Raw genomic sequence first — 21,077 nt, 5'->3', positions numbered from 1 at the left:
TTTATAAGGGAAACAGGGCTGTTTGAGGCCACTGACATGGAGCGTTAAGGAGACTCCTCAGATTGAAGCTTTGCGTTGCCCCAAATCTCGATAAAACATCTGCTCCTAAATAAACATCACTGCACGGATGCAAATTACAGCCTTGGCAAGGATCTCGAGACTAAAATGCAACAAAGCAAAACATCCATCGCTTTTTCCATCCTCATGAAGTTAATCAATTTTTATAAGCATTTTGCTGTTTGCCTTTTCTTATTCTAGGGTGGCAGAGTGGAATATGCTGGTTTTTCACCTTTGTTTACACTCGAGGCATATTGGCTTTGTCCACATGTCCTTATTTGGATAGTTAAAAACTGCAACACTCTGGCGTTTTTCAAAGACTTTCACACCTGGCAGGCTTACGCATGCTGGCAGGGAGGGTATTAAGAATTATCCGCTGTGCTGAGGCTCTAAAAGTGTTGGAGAAATGCAACAGAAGAGATCACACCAATGAAAGTCAGATTTGGAGGTATTGCCATCTCAACCCGCCCGCTTTATTGTAAAATATGTCACTACAGTATCTGTCAATGTCGATGAAAGAAGAATGCGCCTCTTCAAATTTCATCCAACAGTTATTCAATCATTCACCATTTTCCACTTTCAGGCGTAATGAAGACCAGGTTCATGAAACAAAGTGGGACTGAGGGAGCAAGGAGGAAAAATTAGGCCAGCAGATAAGTGATATGCAGCAGTAGCAGCAGCTTCTGCGTCTACGACAGAGTTTTAGCATCGCGGCCTAGGTGAAGCTGAAGTAAAGCCTCAGTCTGCTGTAGGCCTGGAAGCAACTTCAAAGTGGGAGAAAGTCTTAAAACCTTGAACGGAGAAGAGGAGAGTTAATTGAGAGCATATCATTTCCAGATGGCTCACAAAAAATCGGCGAGAGATGATTAAACTGCTAAGAAGCAATGGAAATCCCTGGCAATTAAGCCAGATAGCTGCCATATGCACCAGACTAGGTTAAACTGCTTCAGACTCCCTTTTTGCTTTAGCTTGTAGATCCGACATTCATCCTGTTTCATCACCACAAACGGGAAAGATCGCTCTCTCATCTGAAGGATACCATTTATGGATGCACATATGCTTCTGATGTACAGAAGAACACAAGCACACATGTACACTATCTGTAACACTGTGAAGTAATGGCTTGGCGTGTAGAGCACCATTAAGGGTACTGATGATGGAGGGACAACTGGTCATAAATTGATAGAAATATCAGATTATTTGTACTTCTCGCTCAAACTCCCTTTTTTCCATCTTAACACAACTACTTTTTACTACTAACAGCATTAATGCCTTTGAAGACAGACTGACTGAAAGTGTGAGTGTGGCCTTTTTGAAATTTTGAAGTATAAACTCTATGGATATTGTTGGATGACACTTCATACAAAGTACTTTATTTCAGACTACATATCAACAAAACATTAAAGTCCTACTGTGGCTCAGAAAATGCTCAAAATCGCTTGATTTATTTCTCCTGATCTCTCACTCGAGTTTGAATTACTTTATTTTACATCCACATTATGCATTTTCAGTTTGCATTTGAACCATTTTCATAGTTTTTTTCCAATGCTGACTTATGAGTGCCACAGAATAGTAAAACACAGAATTCCTAGGATAGCAGAATCCCACAGAACCTCAGTAGTAAAGAGTGTACAGCTCCCTCTTTTCATCTCTAAACTCAAAGCATTATTTATTATTCATTTGTTATTTTCTGAATTCAAAAATAGGGGAGGAAATAAAGGTGGCAAGTGGGTCTTAAAAACAGGTAGGTGAGACAGCAGTGATACAAAGTCAATAATATTTTTCTGTCACTGAAAGCCACCTGAGTCTATATGAATCCTCTGAATACAGCAAATTCCACCATTCCTGAGCTCCATCCAGGTGAAGACAAATGCCAAGACTAAAATTATTTGACCCAGGCCTTTTCCAAGGACATATTATGACAGGCAGCCACGCTCTGCTCTTTTCACGGTCGCAGAGCGGATGCATATCAGATATAATTTACATGGATATTTCTACTTTTGGAAGTGTTCTGAATACAGGTTTCAGTGCAATCCACCTTTTGGAGCAAGGACGCTCAGCAGTCATGGAAAAATATGGCTCCCTTCAAACAAAGCTATTTCCTGCAATCACGGTGGCTTTACTGTACTTCGTTAATCTAAATATAAGGGGAGGTTATTTGTATTTGTCTAATTTGATTAACTGGAGGAATTTTGAGGAATTTTCCGTCCAAGCCCATGCCATTCCTAGATGGTACAGAGACAACCAGGGTGTTATACACTTGGTAACATCTACACGGTGTCATAAAATAAATCAACTGGTGTTATTTTTATAGGATATTTGTTCATTTTAGTTTGCCAATATCTATCTTCAGTTTCACTCTCATGGCAGACAGCACCGGTGCAACATTTTGCCGTCGTGGACATCTCTGGGCTTTGTGGTTTCCAGGAGGAGCTTAAACAAGAAACAAATAAAATTGAGGGCAGCAGACCACAAAAATGACAAACCACTTTCTGAAGAGCAAATTCTTCATGTTGCCCTCCCCTCTTTTTAACCAAGATGACTTTAACGAGGAAAAAAAAAACCCACCCGCAGACACTCATAACATCATCAATCCATTACGCTCAACACATTCTAGGGGTTGGTTTGTGATGAGGTGGTGGAATTGTTTTGGTGCACTTTTCCCTGAACGTGCCATGTCTACTTGGACTTCGATGTCCTGAGTTTCCCAGAACTAGTGCAGTGCCCATTTAAAATGTGCCTGTTTGGAGCAGGCCGATCACTTAAGTTTTCCTCACGAACTGCATAAAATGTATGAAAACAATAATTAATTAATACATTGAATGAGTTAAATCCGGACAAACACCAGTGAGATTAAACAGATGTTGAACTGCTTTTTTCCTCCTGTGTTTGCTTGTTCTTCTCTCTCAGGCAGTTTGACTGACCTGGGTCTGTGTCTTTTTCCAGCTCAGCAAAGTCAGAGCCCAGAAGTCCCACCCTGCTGGGTTGTGACAGTGTTTATATCAAACAGCCCCCACTGCACTTAGAAGCTGAGCAACTCATTGTTCACTTGTTTATTCCATCTTAATTAAATGTGTTGTGTCTTCAAACAAATTCACCCTCGACACTGACCCTTTCTTGGATCCTGAGAAGTACACCCTCAAGTGTGAAGTAGAACAGGAGCCCGTATTCTATGTGAGTTGCAATGTAAGAGTTGCACTGTCTGTAAATACGTTTGTTGACACCACGGGCAGAAGAAAAGGCAGAAGCAACGTTGTCAAGAACTACTCATCCAAACATCTTCAAACTTGACACTGCATTTCCTTGAGTCCCCAGCAATGCATCTGCAAGGTATAAGATACAAGATATGTGAAGGACAAACATACAGACACACATACATAGATTCCTTGCTTTAGAATAAGCTTTGAAATGATATAATCATGCATCATATCATAACATAGGTTTTCATCGGGGGATCAGTGCCTCTGTGCAACCTACAGTACAACCACTATAATAGGGAAACGGTCCTGGGTTCGAACCTGCCAGCCATTTCTGTGTGAAATTACACTGTATGTTCTCCCTGTGTCTGTGGCAGTTTCCTCCAGGCTTGTCTAATTTCCTCCATAGCCCAAAGGCATGCACAATGGATTAATTGGGGACCTACATTTTCTGTCTATATGGTCACATTTTGCTTCTGACTTATAAATATTTGCTCCATATCCCGTTCACTCCAGCCCAAACAACGGATTATTTCAAGCAGGCATTTCCTGTTTCAGTGTGACCTGCAGGTCAGACTTCGTCTTTGTTCAACTATGAATATGCAAAGCCAGCCAATAGAAACAGTGAATCACTTTTACAATATTCTAGTTGAAAGCCATCCCCATGTTTAGTGAAATATCACACTAATCTGATTAAAAACATCTGCATCGTTGCATATTTCCAGTTTGGGATAGAACTGTGACATCATGCCTTTCTTCGGTGATAAATGAGAGGCAGTTTTGAGCTTATGTGGCTGTAGCCTTGTGATCCACTAATAGCTTGTCCAGGGTGTAGCCAGCTCTCTGCGCTCCTTACATACCTATAGATAACAGATGGATGTGCAACAAGAACTGCTAACACAAAATGTTCATAGTGAGTGAGAGCAAAATTTCCACTGTCAGCTGATTTAATTTGTTTCCGCACAATATTTAGGGACGGATTGTGGCTTTGGGTTAAATACTGAAACAAGTCCCTTCTTGTGCTTCAAGTTAGTATTCACTTTATAATATTCAACCAATACCACGATCCTTAATAAACTTAACCACGTGTTTTCTAACAACGTGTGGGAGGCAGGATGAAAGGTCTGCTCTGTGCTTTGTATACTCTGACCTCCTCCCCATCACTTGTGTAATATAAGGATTTCACATGTGGAGAAAAACTTTTACCAGTAAATGTAATTAAACGTATTTGGCAAAACAAATTTTTACAACATATGTATATTTTGTAGTGTTGCACAGTAACAACCAGGCTGTCACAATCTAACTACTGTATTGTTGTGCTGCTGCAGTGTGCGACTATGGAAAAACCCAACTGAGGTACCATCACAGCTGGAGGGGAAACTTTGTTGACAAACACAGAGTGCAGTGATCCCCATTTTTTCCACCAGCTCCCTTCATGAATCTTCCGTCTGTCTACTTCTGTCTCAGTTGGTCCAGAAGATCCCTCCCAAATATAACCAAAGCAAACTATAAACTCTTTGTGTTGGCAGAGCCCTAACAGAGCCCTAACATGTCCCCATCCTCCTTTCTTCTACTACTGATGTCACAGAGGATGATGATGATCACGATGATTATTCAGGATTAAAAAAAAATCATAATGCTCTTAACTCATCAATCATCAATCCCAAGGTGTGGATGATAGCATAACATTTCACAATGCTGTAAAGGTCTGCCAATAGTTATTCTGTATAACAAAGGTTGGAGTGAAAACTATTTAGACAAGAAAAAGCTTTTGTGTTTATATTTCAACAGCTCTTCTGCTTGTTTTCGCAATTCTAACTAACCATGACAGTACAGTGGAAGGCCCTGCCTGCACAGATATTGTCCAGTAATGTACTGTGTCTTTGGCTTTATTGGAATCTTTAGATATATTAAAATAGAATCCTATCTGAACTGCACTCATAAATAATATTGCTTTTAGTTGCAAAAAAAAGAAGAAGAAGAAGAAGGAAAAAAAAGCAATATCCATGCGTTTACTTAAAGCCAGCAATTTTAATGACAGTGGTGCCTATGGTTATTTCTGATGACACACAACACTTCAGTGTAGACTTTGTATAGAGGTTTATGTATGTTTGTGGGTTCAGACCCAACTAGATAACTTATGATTTTTAATGGAGATCTTTTTTAATGTATTCCACTGTAATCCACTGTTGAAGTCACACACTATGTATGCCCAACAATCCACCCCAATGTCTGAATTAAGAGGATTTAGAGCAGTCTCCAATTGACTGAAAGATGAATGCATAATTTCCAGGGAATGAGGAACACCCTCATACCCATTGAGGGTAAAAGCTATAAAACATGCTTGATGAGTATTGTTTACCATCAGTCACGTGAGGTAGAGAAACATCAGGTTCTCCTGCTGTGTGTGACATTCAGTCCACTTCTTGTGCCTCCTTAAGTGCTTAACCTTACCCTTTATATGCCTTATTGTTTGCAGGCCTCACTAAATGGCACCACAAAGCATGGTGGGTCTCAGGGGTCCTCTGAGAAAACAGGCGTGTTGAAGGACCAGCCTGGCACGGCAGCCTCCCTGCTGCGCCCTCAATGTGTGGCTCCAACCCACCCGGCAGCACTTCAAAGCACATATTGTCTCTGTCTCACAAACACACATACATCTGACTCAGCTTAAGAGCCCGTTGGGTGGGGGGGATTATGTTCATTGCTTGAGTGAATGCATTTATCACCATGTGTGTATGTGCATAAAGGTGGAGTATCTGCCTGTATGAACATGGGTGAGTGAGAGTAAGTGTGTGTGCCCACAAGGTAAAAAAACCCGTGATGTGTAGTGTTTGTGAGGACTCACTCAGGCATAGTCACCTCTCAGAACTAGACAGTAAGTAGCCAACAGAGTACTAATTAGTGTACTGAGGGTGTAACACAGAGTTTAACTATGTTTAAAGAGGAGAAGAGAAAAGAAATGTTGAGAAGAATTCATTTAAAACCTGCATTAACTGATATGGCAAACTTCTCAGTAACCACTTGTTCATTTACACATCCAGGAGATCTGAAGTAATATAACATTCATTAAGAGTCATGTTTCTGGACACTTGAAGAACGTAATTTAAATATAAATTGTGCTTTAGCTCTGTTTGATCTCCAATTCACCATCATGCCATCGCAATCAATCAATAATGAATACAAATCCAATTTTGCCCCAAAAATGCAAGAATACTTTCTATAAGTCAGAAACTTGTCAAACTTGTTTTCTCAGACACCTCCTTCCTCCAGGCTTCATTGCTTCAACCAAGCTTATCCTATTGACAATTTTAAACTTATCAAACCTGAACCAAATGTGGCTTATGAAGCTTGGTGGCAGCACTGGCATGTTAGGGAAAATAAAAGTTGCCTTAAACTCAAGACGTTCAATTTTCTGATTAGCTAACTGCACACATAAATGCCCACACACAAGGCATACCTGAGATTCTATTCCTATCCTATCCTTATCAGTGGCGCCTCTTTTTTACAGCTGATGAGCGATTTTTAAATATTACACATCAAAGTCACAGCAATGGTTGCACATTTCTGTTAGGGTTAAGTCCAATACTAATTTTATCCTACAATTATCATCATGATTCAGTCTTGCAAAAATGTAAGAGTGTATCCTTTTTATGTCTAAGTAGCCAGAACAGTACAAGCTGAGTAGAAGGGAGTAGATATAAAAAGAGGGAATAAAGCAGCGAGGTAGACTGAAGGGAGGTTTTTGGAGGGGATGTTGATGGGAGCCTGGCACCAGCAGGGTGGCGAGGGTCTGTAGGAGCGGCATGTTCACAGAAAGTTTCTCTATGGCTCTTTATCTGTGGGCTGGCAACACTTCAATGGAGGCCTTATCACTATAATGGACACAGGAGAGAGGACACGACGAGAGAACACACTCAGCACATAGCCAAGCACACAATGAGAGACTATGTGCACACGGATGAATTTATGTCTAAAAGATAACACACACACACACACACACACACACACACACACACACACACACACACACACACACATTTATTCTCTCTGGGTTTTCGTTTTTACTTTTTTGCTTGCTTCTTCCCATCAACTCCTTCTGTGAGGCAACTGTTCATTTTTCACTTCCTTTTTCGTACCCAGTTGTCCTTCCTATGCACCTTACAGATTCACAGAGAACAGAGGGTGTTTAAGGTTTCACCATACTGGACTTTGTGGCATAACATCCTTCACTTTACAGACTCCTCGGCTTTACATCCAAATTTCTTTAAGTTTCCTAAAAGTGTATGCATTAAACCTCAAGAGACGATGTTAACAGTCGAGACAAGAGCCACTTGAGATAGGACTTCCTCCCAGCTGGTCTTGTTGATGGGACCCGCTTTAGGAGTTAATGGTCTTGGGTGGTCAAAAAGGGGAAAAACATTTCTTTGTCACACTTCTGTTGTGTAAAAAAACAACAATGGGACAAAAAATGACCAATGAATAAGGAGGATTAGATGGTTGTGATAGAGGAGAAAAATGGGGGTCAGAGAAAAGTTTAGGGATAAAGTTGAGACAGGGACAAAACATCAGGGCAAACAACCAGCAAAGGCAAAGGAGATGAGGAGGAAGAGAACTGACAAGGCCAAAAATAATGCGACATAAGAAGGAAGTAAGTAGACCAAGAAGAGTCTGGCCAACATAAACTGTTATGCTCCGGTCCCATTAAAACACCCTCATGAGTCCATGTGATGGCCTCGCAGTGTACAAGAGGAGTGTACAATAAGTCCAAGCCTTTGTAAACAACAGAAAAACAGCAGATGAATAAATGGAATTGATGTATTCAATAACATGCGGTTTCATGTTATGGAATAAATCACACGAGAAGAAATGGTTCTCTTGAGGAATAGAGCCAGGGCTCTAACCCCGGAGGTGGCCAGTTTGGATGTTTTCAAATGCTTACACCAGCTGGGAACATCTGAATATGAATCCTAGTTTCCTTTCCTTCTAAATGACTCCAGGCTGTTGTTGCAAATAACAATCTGTCTCAGTCAGGTTTTCCCTGCTTGGTGAAATAAGGGTTAAGAAGTCTGTGGCTTCACAAAGTCATCCTCAAAAGACTGTGAAGACATGGAGAGAAGGGGAAACGGAGTCCAGGAGCCACCCAGACATGGGTTGTTTACCCCCGTGGCAAACAATTCCCCCCATCTGGAGGCTGGTGGTCAGTGAAGATGAAGCAGGGAGAGGAAGACAACAGAGATTGCAGGAAGTTGGAGACAAACTTGTCCATGTGATGACAAGCAAAACTGACTGCACTGAAGTATACATTACAGTAATGGAGGGTGATTTCAATGAGGTTCTTGCAAGAAGATAAAACAAATTCGAACCACTCACATGTTTTTTATTTAAACTGGTCACTGTTTGGTATATGGAGTCAGCAGTTCACCACTCTTGCATTTACTGCTCCTAAAACCTCTCCTGTGATGCATAATTTACTTCTTTGTAGAGGTCTGGCCCTAAATATGCAGGAAACTGCCTACCTTGTTTCATTATCCCTGCTGTAAACTATATTTCAGCTAATTCAGCAACAACTCTCAACTAAAGGACATACTAGGTTGTTAGCCATTGCCTTCAAAATGAAACTTTGTCACTGTCAGGATACCATTGTTTGTCAGTGTCTAACCATTACGAAATTCGTATGATGATTAAGGTTTGCTTAGATTTAGCCATCTAGAACTCATGGCTAAAATAACTTTATCATAAGATTTGAGCAGTGGCTTTTCATGTCAAAGATATATCATTTGGTGATCAAACATCAAACCCAACCACTCGAAGAAGTTTTGCAGCGGTATAATATCATGCTACCTCTGATAAGACTTGTAATTTGTTCCACAAGTACTAAACGGTAGGTTTTTACAATCCTTTCTCTCTAAAATACCTGTATATGGTAACAATGGTACTATTAAGGTTAGGGATACATTGTGGTTATGGTTAATTGGTATGGTTAGGGTTGGGAAAGGATTGTGGTTATGGTTTTTAAATAAGCAAACATTAAATTAAAATACACTACACACCTATCCCCTACCCTGTACGCTACACACTTACCTTCGGCTTCAATACATGCAGGACACACTTCTTCCCGCATTGGTAATGAATGTAAATTGCATGCTGCAGAAACATTCAAAATAAGGGTAATTTCTAGTAATACTGGGCTGAACAACCAATGCTGTTGTTTTACTGGTTGGGACAGTTTCAGCTCCAGTGACTGGAAAAAAAATGGTGAAAGTTGTGGTCTACTGCTATGTTACAAGGAGTTATTACATGAACATCAGATATAAAATTGGCATGGGGATATTGAGAAAGTATGAAAAACCAAAGTTCCTGTAAAGTCTTCCTCTTTGGTTTGACCAAGTCCCATCTCCCATAGGGCCCAGTGAAAAATCAGTCAGCAAACTGCTGGGTTCCAAAGTCTGGCTAATTTCCAAACCCAAACAGCAACAAAAAAAGGTCAGGGGCTTCTAGTTCTGGTCTATTCCTTGTCTCGAAACATGGTCGTTCTCATCCTTGTTTATATTAGCTTAAACTTGGCCGCAGCTTCGGCCCTTCAGTCCAAAAGATACTCGGCAGTTCAAATTTGTTATGACGTTAGCAAGATACTGAACTGGCGTTGGTTGACAGCTTAACAAAATCTCCCAAGCTCAGCCAGGAAGTTGTGCCATTGATGAATCATTGGAGTTTTCCGATAAGAAGGTGGGGACGTTCTTTTGTGAAGAGGAGTGACGTTGCACTGAAGTAAAACTCCATCATAAAGCTGGTGAACATGAATCAGCTGTCCTCTCCAAAGGATGGGAACAGAATTTTCCCAAGATAAGTTTTACATATAATAGACCCTGCTTGCTGTTTTAATATTCATAATGACTCACCAGCTGCACCTGGGAATAAGAAGGCAATGATATTCCCAAATCTTTCCTAGTCAGGCCCTGTAATCACAATTTCAATGCAATCACTTTCTGTTATTCTAGTTTTGCCTAAGATTTTAAATCTTGGCACATGCTTGATATTTCCACTGCTGCAATCTGTTTTCATTAAGACCATGTCTCCCGAAAGCAAAGACAGCATTTTTCATTGCCAGAGTACACTAATCTGTGTCAAATATGAAAGAAGACAAAGGCAACACAGTGTTGCTGGTGTTGACGAGAGGAGTCGCTGAATTAAGTTGTTTTGGTTTGATTCCACTTAAACTAAAGAAAAGAAAGACAAAAGACAACAATTCCCTGCAATGCAATTATCCATTTCCCGCACATAAAGACAGAGAAATATGTCAACAGACGTTTAGCCTTATACAAAGGCACAGATCTGTATTACTATACTTTTAAGAACATTCACTGGTACACAGACTTTCTTAGATATTCTTAAAAATGAGACCATTTGACTTTTGCTAATTAATGGCCACTGCTGCTACACGTGACAATGGTAAATGGTAAAATGTTACCGTTGACATTAGCAGTCATACAAGAGTCTTCAGTCATCAGATAATCCATTACAGCATATTTTTGTTTACAGTTACTTGAGTGTACTGAAGATAGTAAGGGTGTGTTTTATTGCTTATTCATTTCATTTGCAGCGAGAATGTTGTATTAGTCCTTCTTATAAAAGTTACATAGCCTCTCTTTAAAGCTCACTCTACATTCGAAATAACCTTAGATTTAATCCTATATCTACCTGAATCCAACCCAATATGAAATTGTAAACTAGCTTTTGAAGAAATACGTTTCTATTTATGTGTTTATCGATAGTTTCTTGATCTGTACTGTTTCCTGTGGCTTGTTAGTTATGACATTGCACTTGTGATTTTACCCTTGTAAAATATGGAAATGCGTAGGGTATGTTGTGTAGGGGACATATATTACATTTTAGACAAAATATGAAATAAAAATTGTTAGTTTGAATCCCTTTCTTCTTTTCAAGTAGTGTGTGTACTGTGTGCGTGTGTGTGTGTGCGTGTGCGTGTGTGTGTGTGCTCTGTCAGCGGATTATCTGATATACTATTTGCGTGTGTGAGCCCCAAACTCCCCTGCAGGTCCCCTCTCCTGTCAAAGCTGCAGCCCTGCGATGTGTCTCCCTGATCCCGTTATCTCACGTCTCTCTCATCTGGCTATTGTGTCTCCAATCTTCTGTACTTTATCTAATCTGCTCCCTTTCTCTCTCTCTGTTTTTACATCTCTGCCTCTCACCCACAGGTCCCTTTGGTTATTAGTTTGATGTGCTTGATCTTGAAGGTCTTTCATCCCTATAGAAACAGACAAAGAGGCATTAAGGATCACTATAAGCTAGAAAAACAAGTTGGGAGCACGCTCGTCGTGTGCTCCCCTCAGATTATTTTTAGATCTCTGCAACACTAAAGCTAAACATTTATTTTCTGTTTTTGTTTGTGGCATCATGTTCGCCATGTCAACTCTACCATATATGGCTGTCTCTGTTGCAAAAGGCTGTTAACTGGTAAGAATGGACAATTCTGGAGAATTACTTTGGTGGTTTACATTCTTTCACTTTTTTTCCCTTCTTCCTCTCTGTTCACCTCCTTTTTTCCTGTTTCTTCCCCTATGGTGTTTCACTAGTCGTCAGCTGTACCTGATGAGTAGCAAATATTTAAACAAACTCAATGGATCAGTCAATGAATACTTTGCATACAGTATTAGAAAAAAAGCTCAGATTTGAGTCATGAACTTGACCTCTTTCTACACATGATCAACGCAAACCACCAAAGTGTGTTGTTTGGCTGACCAATCAGTAAGCAGCTGACCCAGCGGCTCTTCACCGGTTACCCTGTGGGGGCGGTATGTGTGTTTATGGGTGACTCAGGGTTGTGCTGAGTGCTGAAACACACGCTTCATGCTTTACTTTGGCCGAAGGCAGACATCTCAAACAGCATCCATCACATATGGCTTGGCTGGCATCCCTGTGGCTGTCTGACATTGTGTGTATGTGTGTGTGTGTGTGTGTGTGTGTGTGTGTGTGTGTGTGTGTGTGTGTATCCCTGAGGTCATTGCCACTGAGCATCTGACCCCTCCTCCATCTTTTGACGAAACAGTGAACAGCATCATCACCAATCAAATCAAATACATTTATTCATTTATCAACCTTTTGATAAGCGAGGAATTGCCTCAGCACTAGCTTCAAGTTTCTCTTAAAAGCATTCAGACCTGAAAAGTGATCAACTTCAGTCCACCTTAAGAGATTTTAGCATGCAGTACTTCATTTTTGCCTGCTAGTGTCAGTGTTGCACTGGGGGAAAATCCTCTTCAGACAGGCTCTGGAGCCAAGAGGAGGGTCCAGTTTTTAAGGTGGATCATGAGGGTTGAGGGGTTTAACCTGAGTAAGAAAACTGCAATGTTGAGTTGGTATTAGTGTGGAAGGGCCTAACTGTGTGTTTTATTGTTTACATACATATTGTAATATGCAATATCAGATAAGTCTCTCTGCTTGTACTTTCTTGCATGCCTGTTTATGTTTTTTTCTGTCTGTGTTTCTGTATGTACCTGTCCTCCAATGCCTGCTAGTACAAGTGCTGGCTGTGTCTTGGTGTGGCATGTGGCGGCTGACACAAAGAAAGCAGCTTAGTGCTCTTGGTCCCTGCCTGGTCCTGGCTGGGCCGGGCGGCGAGTGCCTGGGGGCCTCCCGGACTGCCACCAACAGGGCTTTATCGGACACAAGGATTATAGCGATTTCATCAGGCACTAGGTCTGCCTCACACATACACACACACACGCATGAATGGTATGCACACATGCTCAGAGCAAGTCCAGTTACTTGATTGCTTGTTAAAACTGAATTGTGGGCGCAATCAGCCCAGAATTGTATCTGTGGAAACCTAGAGCAAAGGATGACTGGAGGTGGTGGTGGGCTCTGTGTGGACTAAGAGAATACTAAACAGCAACAGTTACTAAGGTCTTCTGTGTGTGTATATAGATGTTTGTGTGTGTGTGAAAGTGTGGCAGGGAAGGTCGACAGTGGCAGGCGTTAGAGGTCAAGGCTTCCCTGGGTTTGTAACTTTATGTCAGCAGAAAAAAACCCCATCTGACAGCCCTGACTTCTTCGTCTTTTCCTCTCTGTACATCTTTGTTCATCATTTCTAGAGGCTCAAACTCAGGTATCACATTGGTTGTCGTACACCGTACAACATAGGTACATACTCTGTATATTTTCCTAAACTTGATTCATAGGTTTTCTTGTTTGCAACATGTTGAATTATGTAATGTGTACTGTTAACATTCTGGGTGGATGATTATTTTCTTGAGATGTAGAACTCCACAGCAATCGCTCTGCACATATCTCAAAGAGACATCAGGGAGTCATTTGGCTATTTATCCATGGTAACAGGAAAAATACAGTGAGATAAAACAAAATGCAATTTCCTTAGCTGATAGGTATTTCTTTTCTAAAGGTAGGCCTGATTTTACTTTCACTGACATTTTTCGGGTGATGGGATAACCTAAAGACCTCTGTAGCTTGAGGCCAATTTCTCTACTGCTTTGTTTTCATCAGTCTATGAATTTTACATTGAGAACCTCAACAGAAATGTTCTTAAAGGGGTATTTCAGTAATTTAGTAGAGCACTTCCATAAGGTTGGGGGACTTTTGCAATAGATAAAATAAAAAATACTGGATCCATAAAGTCTGATTTCCTTATTGCCCCCCTTGGTAATAAATGAGCATGTCTTTTAAAATAAATGAATCCAGTTTGCAACATAATCTCTTCATTTAAGCTGAAGTCTTAAAAACTAACTTTCACAAAATCAGTGGATTGCCCCTTTAACTAACATTTTCCTACACTATGCTGCAGGGTCAAATTATATATACATATTTGGTCATGCATTTTTCTATTTCTTCCAATTTGTCAGAGCGCTGCTGGTTACCTTCCAAGTGAACCCTGGCATGCTTCACCTATAGTGTGGATGCAGTCAGGCCTATAAAGCAGGAGAATAGCCAGGAAAGTTTGCATTGAATTAAACAGTTTTGACTGGATTCTCCCATATTTCCCTGAATGTTTTATATTACATGCACAGGCTCCATAACATTTTGCTTTTAGCTTGTACAAAATGGTCAAATAATGCTTAACGGACTGCATTCCAAATCAGTCACTGGCAGCTAACTGGATAAACTAAAAAAGCAGCTCCATATATCAGCAGTTTGCTACTTGAATAATTACTGTACAAAGTGGTTGCCTTTTGAATTCTTAGTCCAACCAGTTGAAAACATAATGAAAAGAGAGTCTCGCCTGACTGAACATTTTTGTGCCCTTGTTTGCTCATAGACATGTAATGCACCCCTTTTTTTTAAACCCAAAATCTTTAACTAATTCTCCTCTTGATTTACAGTTTACTTAAGCTTGATTTGTGCCTGTGAGCAGTGCATGCCGAAACTGGCCTGTCAGACAGCAGAGTCTTCTCCTTTAACTAACATCAACCCTTTGAACATTTGCACATTGGTCTTGCAGGCGATGCACAGCCGGTGGTTGTTGCCCGCAGCTGACCATCACAATGAAATGACTTGACTAGACAGTTATGACCACATTAAACCACCTCTTACTGGTGTGATGCTCTGTCTTCTTTTCTCAGGTAACACATTTGTATAGAGCCATGTGGCAGAAAAAAATAACACCTTGAGGGCTCAGAGTGTCTCTGTCTGTATCTATAGTTGTCTCTGTGTGTGAGTATCTGTCTATTTTTATGGTTGTGTGTGTCAATGTGAGTGTGTGTGTGGGTATTTCGGTCTGTCTGTTTTTATGGCTTTTTGTGCGCCCGCACCAATGTATGAGACTATGTGTGTGTGTCTGTGTATTTATGTCTATGTCTGTGTTTGTGTCTGAGTCTGTTTGTGTGTGTGTGTATGTGTGCGTGTGTTGTGTGTGGGTCAGTCAAAGGCTACTTTCAGGGACAAATTTAAGGCTTAAGAGCAGTTAATTGGCGATGGCTTGTCTAATTGGGGACATTGGTGTCCCTAGTTGGTAAAAAGCTGATTTTTGGGGTCAGTAATTAAGATTAATATTAGGCTAATAGTGGTTATGGTTAGGGTAAGTTTCCAGGAAATGAATGAAAGTCTCTGTAATGTCCCCAAAAGTGACCTAGGACAACGTTTGTGTGTATGTGTGTGTGTGTGTCTTTCACTCTCAGGTGCGACCACACTGTTTGGCATTGTGTAGCACTCTACGTGTCTGGCCTCTGATGCTGTGATCAGTCCCTTTGGCTCAGTGCTGAGAGAGCAATGTGTCCACTATAAACTATTTAAATGTTTATACTCATTCAAAAACACGTCCACAATGTGAACAAAGTAACTCCTACAGTTATAACATTGTGGGGAAACTAATTCTTTGGTTGACAAAATGACAAGAATTTCACTTACTGTGTTTATTTAACTTAATTAAACATCAGATATTTGTGTATGAGAGTGTAAAAATGTTACCCTAAGTGCTTCCTTTAAAAGGATAATCCAACAAATCCACAGTTTTATCTCTATCTTTGGTGTTACAGTAACTGGTCATAAGTGATTAGGCAATTTTTCTTCAGAAATTCTTCTGAATACAGTGACTATCCACAAACAGATTACAGGCTACAATTTATTTTATAATTCAATGTTAGAGTATACCTGTTAATAACATCACCACATCACAAGAAGAATGTATCATACTTAAACAGGCTGGACAGAGCTTAAATGATTTTCTTACTATTTTAATGATATCATTCACTTTATGATATAGAGGTGCAATGGGAAAGTCAACCTTTTTTCAGTACTGAACAGGAGACTATTGCCATACAATTGTGTGTTTACATTCTTTCACCATGTGGACAGTGGTGATCATGGTAAGCATGCTGCCAGACTTTACTCTAAGGCGTTGTTCTTCTGTGAACTGACCCTTCAAGCAAGTAAAACCTTACAGCCAGTGGAAAACCTGCATACCAGATGCAAATGATGCTCATGAAATCAAACACTGGAATACAGTCAAACAAAAGTTAATGTAGAGTGTATGGTGTCTGGTAGCAATTCATGAGCCTGTGTTATCTTTGAGAATGTGGCCTTAGAAACCTGAGCTATTCCTATTAATTCTCACTGAAAGATGGATGCTTTGTAATCATGGTTTTTGGGGATTTCCTGTCCTTATCCATTGTAATCATAACAGGTAATAAAACATTATCGTTTCCTATTTAATAGGCAATTGCATTGTTTGCACTCTTTTTTCTTTAAGACCCTTGAGCGGTGCAAGGAGACACGGTCATTAAAAAGCATTATCCCCTCATTGAATGATATATGAATTGAATGTGTTGACATCTCAAGTATCTTAATTAAAGACCGCTCCCATCACTTCATGGTATTCATGCTTACCTTTGAGTTTATAAGCTGGTTGTATAGCTGAGTCTGACTCTTCTTTGTTGGCAGTTCTGTCCTGACGTCAGCTGAAACATATTCTAAATCTTTTTGTGAGACTCTTTAGTGTAGTATTTGTCAAGTGCATCTTCTTAGATGATATGGCTTTTAAATAATGGTTACCTGTGGGTGTTTGAATCTGAAAGGGTTCCTCATATATAAGAACAAATGTTAACAGAAAGAAAAGAAAACCACAACCTCTCTCTGTGTTTGCATCAAATGTCAAAAGTTGGCGTCGCTAACCACAGTTGGAACATGTCTGTTAACCAAACAGACTGTGGGGCTCAAACAACTTGTTGTACAGTATAATCCTTATTTACAGAATGTCATAATCTATTAGCTCAGTCTGCGAGCCAAATGTACTCTCCGTCAGAACAATCTATACAAAGTGTTTAAGAGCAGCTGCTAAATAAACTGTTCTCTCTTTCATAATTCAACCTCCCTCTGCACCCCTATCTTTTCCTGCAGTCTCTTTTTATCTTCATATTTACTCCTTTTATCCTCCTCTTTTCCAAGAACAACACAGTTTCACACCACATGCTTTGTCTCTGCATGCATCAATTTCTCTATTTTCTTTCACCCTCACTTCATTCGTATCTCACCTCTAACTTCTAACGTCTTTCTCACACTGGTTCACTCTCTCCTCCCTCGTTCATACCTACCGTCTCAGGCTTGTCCACGAGAGACAGGGACAATAGCCTTATTGTGAATGTGTTTTGTGGGTGTGTGTTGGACCACACAAGACTGCAGAGCAGAAGAAAACTAGTGCATCCCTCCTTCCCTCTCTACCTGCCTATATAATCATCGCTCAAATCACAAGGGTCTGACAGCTTGTCACCTCACAGCTTAAATAGAGGAAATACCTGAGGGACTTACATATCCTTTAAGGTGTGCATAGATGTCTATGTATTTATGTGTGTGTCTGAGGGTGGAAACAATAGGGGCATTAGGTACCTGTCTCATCATAGCACTTGAGTGGAGAGAGGGTGTGGCTTGTCACATGCACACAGGCTCTATTGTGCATTGTTTTCACGTGTATGGATGGGTGTATCAGTGATGGATGGAGTCCTTTTGGCAGCAGACATAGCGGCACACTTGGCGGTTCATTTCACACAGAACTTGTGAAATGAGCATGAAATCCAAAACTAACAACTAATCCACAACGTCATGAACAGACCAAAGCATTTGTCACCATTTTAAAATAAAAAGGTTAGCTAAGAGTTAAGTTATTTGAAAAAAACGCTTTTTGTTTTGGTTACGTCAACAAATGAATGGTTAAGGCCCTCGTCACATGTCAGCAGGCAAAGTGTACTGTAGCAGAAGATTCTATTTTAAAAACAAGCCTGACTGTTTGTGGATTATGTATTTTGAACATAGAAACATGTTGTAGTCAGTTTTGGAGAAGAAGATGGGGCCTGGTGATCAAGAAGGGCTTTCATCCTCTTTGCCTGTCTCTGGTCACTTCATCTAAATGTTGCACATCTCGAGATTTCAGACAAACAAAGAAAGAGTTTCCTGCAAAAACAATCCCAACTCAAGGTCTTCTTACTGGCTTTTTCCATGGCTTTCAATAGTAATACATAGTGTGTGTTTGGTACTGATTTTGCTCAGTTGTCATGGAGATGACAATCCCAATGCAATGCCCACTTAGAAGCATGTTCTTACTATTTCCATGGTCAAGAATGAACTCTGATGAATGTTTTGCATTAAAACAATGACTCTCACTGGAGAAAAGCAATGCTGATGGTGAGCACAGAAGGTTTCAGCTAAGTTTGAACCATGTCGGTGTCAAACTGCTGCCTCTGCCTTGAACTGTAGTTGTTTCTCCACTCCTGGAGCTGATCGTCAACCTAAATTGAAACTAAACCAGTAAACCTTGCTGCCAAATGTGGCAGCCATATACAGTCTGACCAAAAGCTGGATCACATTTGGTCCTCCAGCGCTCACAGTCAGGAGAATTTCCCTACAGTAATCAATAAATATATTATTATACAGCATGATTGGAATGTAATACCCAATATAATGCTCTGTCAGAACAATGTTAATGTCCTCATTTCAAGCAAGGCAATGAAAGTTTGATATATATTTATAGTGTTCGTGCATGTGTGTGTGTTTGTGCATGTGGTTGTGTGTGGACGTTGAAGGCCGTGCAACCATAAATCATACGATACATGGCAATGTGTTAAAGCTGAAAAAACAATAGTTCTTCATGCACCTATACTCAAGCACAGGGAAGCACAACTTTAAAAACGGGGTTCGATGTAAGAGAAAAAAAAATCTTAAAACAGAACATACTTCCTGACTCTGGATTAGACCTAATTAGAACCGTACCGGTATTCTAAAGCCCAAAACCAGTATTATTGTTTAAACTTGTAAAAATATCTTAAAGGATGGAGTGAATTCCATTTCTGAGAAAGCGGCCACGAAAGAAGCACTTTTAACTTCAACATAACATGCAATTAACCTGCCAGCACGGCAGAGGCTTTTACAGGAGCAGAGCGTCTCCTTATATAGGCATGATGGCAACCTACAACTTTAGGACTACCACCCCCCTCACCTCAGGACATCCACAGTGTATAAATCAGCATGTACAAGTAGTAAATGTGGGGTTTACGCTGCATTTAAGTGCTCCTTGTAAGATCCTACTTCTGTGTCAAGAAGTCGAAAATGCTATTTGTCCAACATTCAAGTGCTCTTGTTCAGAAAAGAGTTTTTATTTATGTTACACTTGTATGTACAATGGTGCAAAGGAAGAGCTATGTAGTAGATTATGTAGCTGGATTTATAGCCAGAAAAGAGAAAGAGAGAAGAAGATAAAGAAGTGTAAATAAGGACAGCCACCAATTATGCACAAATACCGTAAAAGTAAAGACCAAACATCAAAATACACAAAAAATACTAATTGTTCCCACAGAATTTGAAACTATAATTTTCACATCAACATAGATCATTCTTACTTTCAGTTGCTGAATGAGGCATCTCTGCTTTCCAGTTTTCATTAGTCAACTTATTATGATCACTTGAATTCTCAGCAGTTATAATGCTGCATTCAACAGTAGTCTTTACTCAAAATTCCCCTCGGCGATTCCAACAAACCTCACTTCCCACGCTCATGGCTAACACTGAAAGTAAAAATTAATTCATGGATTTAATTTGGGCAGGATACAACTCATTTCTATGCTTACAGTACATGCTTACTACTTTCATTATTAATTGCCTCCTAATGTTTGGCTTCATTTTCAGTTTTGGAATTTTCTGTCATCACTTCAACTTCTGAAACTTAATTTAGCACTTGCTTAAAGGGAACTACTATGCTCATTTCCTGCTCTGTATTTTTATTCTAGGACTAGACTAGCTTTGCATGATTCACAGGTCAAACAACCTTATTTATTTTATACTGAAGCTTATACATAAAGCCAAACACTTCCTGATCTCATTGTTGTCAGATCATAGCTATCAACCTTTCTGAATATACTGCATATTAGAACAGACCTGACTGTTTTGTTGTGTTGATGGCATAGGTGAACACTATGTGTGAACATGGGTGGCAAACAAAACATGAAATAGATGTAGACAGTAGATTTACTGACCCATGCATAAATCTGAGGTGTAAATCATTGGATAAACACATCTGAAATAGGTGGATCATCTGGTGAGATGATATTATCTTCTTGTATTATTCTTCTGCTTCCTGAACCAGACTCTCACTTTTACACCTCAGCAGCCATTTGTCTTATCTTCTTTCCTTCCCGTCGCCCACAGCGATACCACTGTGGTCTACTTTGTTTTGTGGCTTTTGCATTCAGGAAGGAGTAAAGATAGCTTTGAGTAATGCTAGGATCAGACTACATGATATCAGCCAGATAATCAAACTTATAATGGGGCATCAGGAACTAGAATGAGAGTTGTGCACAGCAATTTGTAATTTACTCTCATGTACAGTGTTACACAGAGGAAGAGCAATGTTTCTGGGTAACTAACATGACCTTTTAAACCCTCTCTTGCTAAGTTTGACAGGGTCTGTGATGTGCCCCATAAAGTCATGGTTCAAGATCCATAAGTGACATGATTGATGATATTCCTGATCCTGGAAGTCTGTCTTTGGACCTTCCAGCTTAACCACCTCTGTAGGTCATGACTGACATGTATCTCAGCAGGAATTTAAAGCTGGTAACTCAACAGTCTATCTTTAGGGCACCATGACACCTAGAGTCCATCAGTGTTGTCTACTGTGATTCCGGCATGCCAGTAATTGCCAAAAAAGCTCTCGAAAGAGTATTAACTGAATTTTCAGAAGTCTGATGATTCCAATCATGACTAGAGGCCGTGTTATATAACCTCTGCTAAAGCACAGTGAGAACTTTCCCATCAAACCTTGAGTGTGTGAGTCTGCATGAGACTTGTTCGTTTATCCATATCTTTCTC

Source organism: Scomber japonicus, chromosome 24 (genome assembly GCF_027409825.1).
Source record: "Scomber japonicus isolate fScoJap1 chromosome 24, fScoJap1.pri, whole genome shotgun sequence".
Taxonomy (NCBI): Eukaryota; Metazoa; Chordata; class Actinopteri; order Scombriformes; family Scombridae; genus Scomber; species Scomber japonicus.
The sequence above is the reverse complement of the archived record's forward strand: the minus strand, read 5'-3'. Positions refer to the sequence as shown.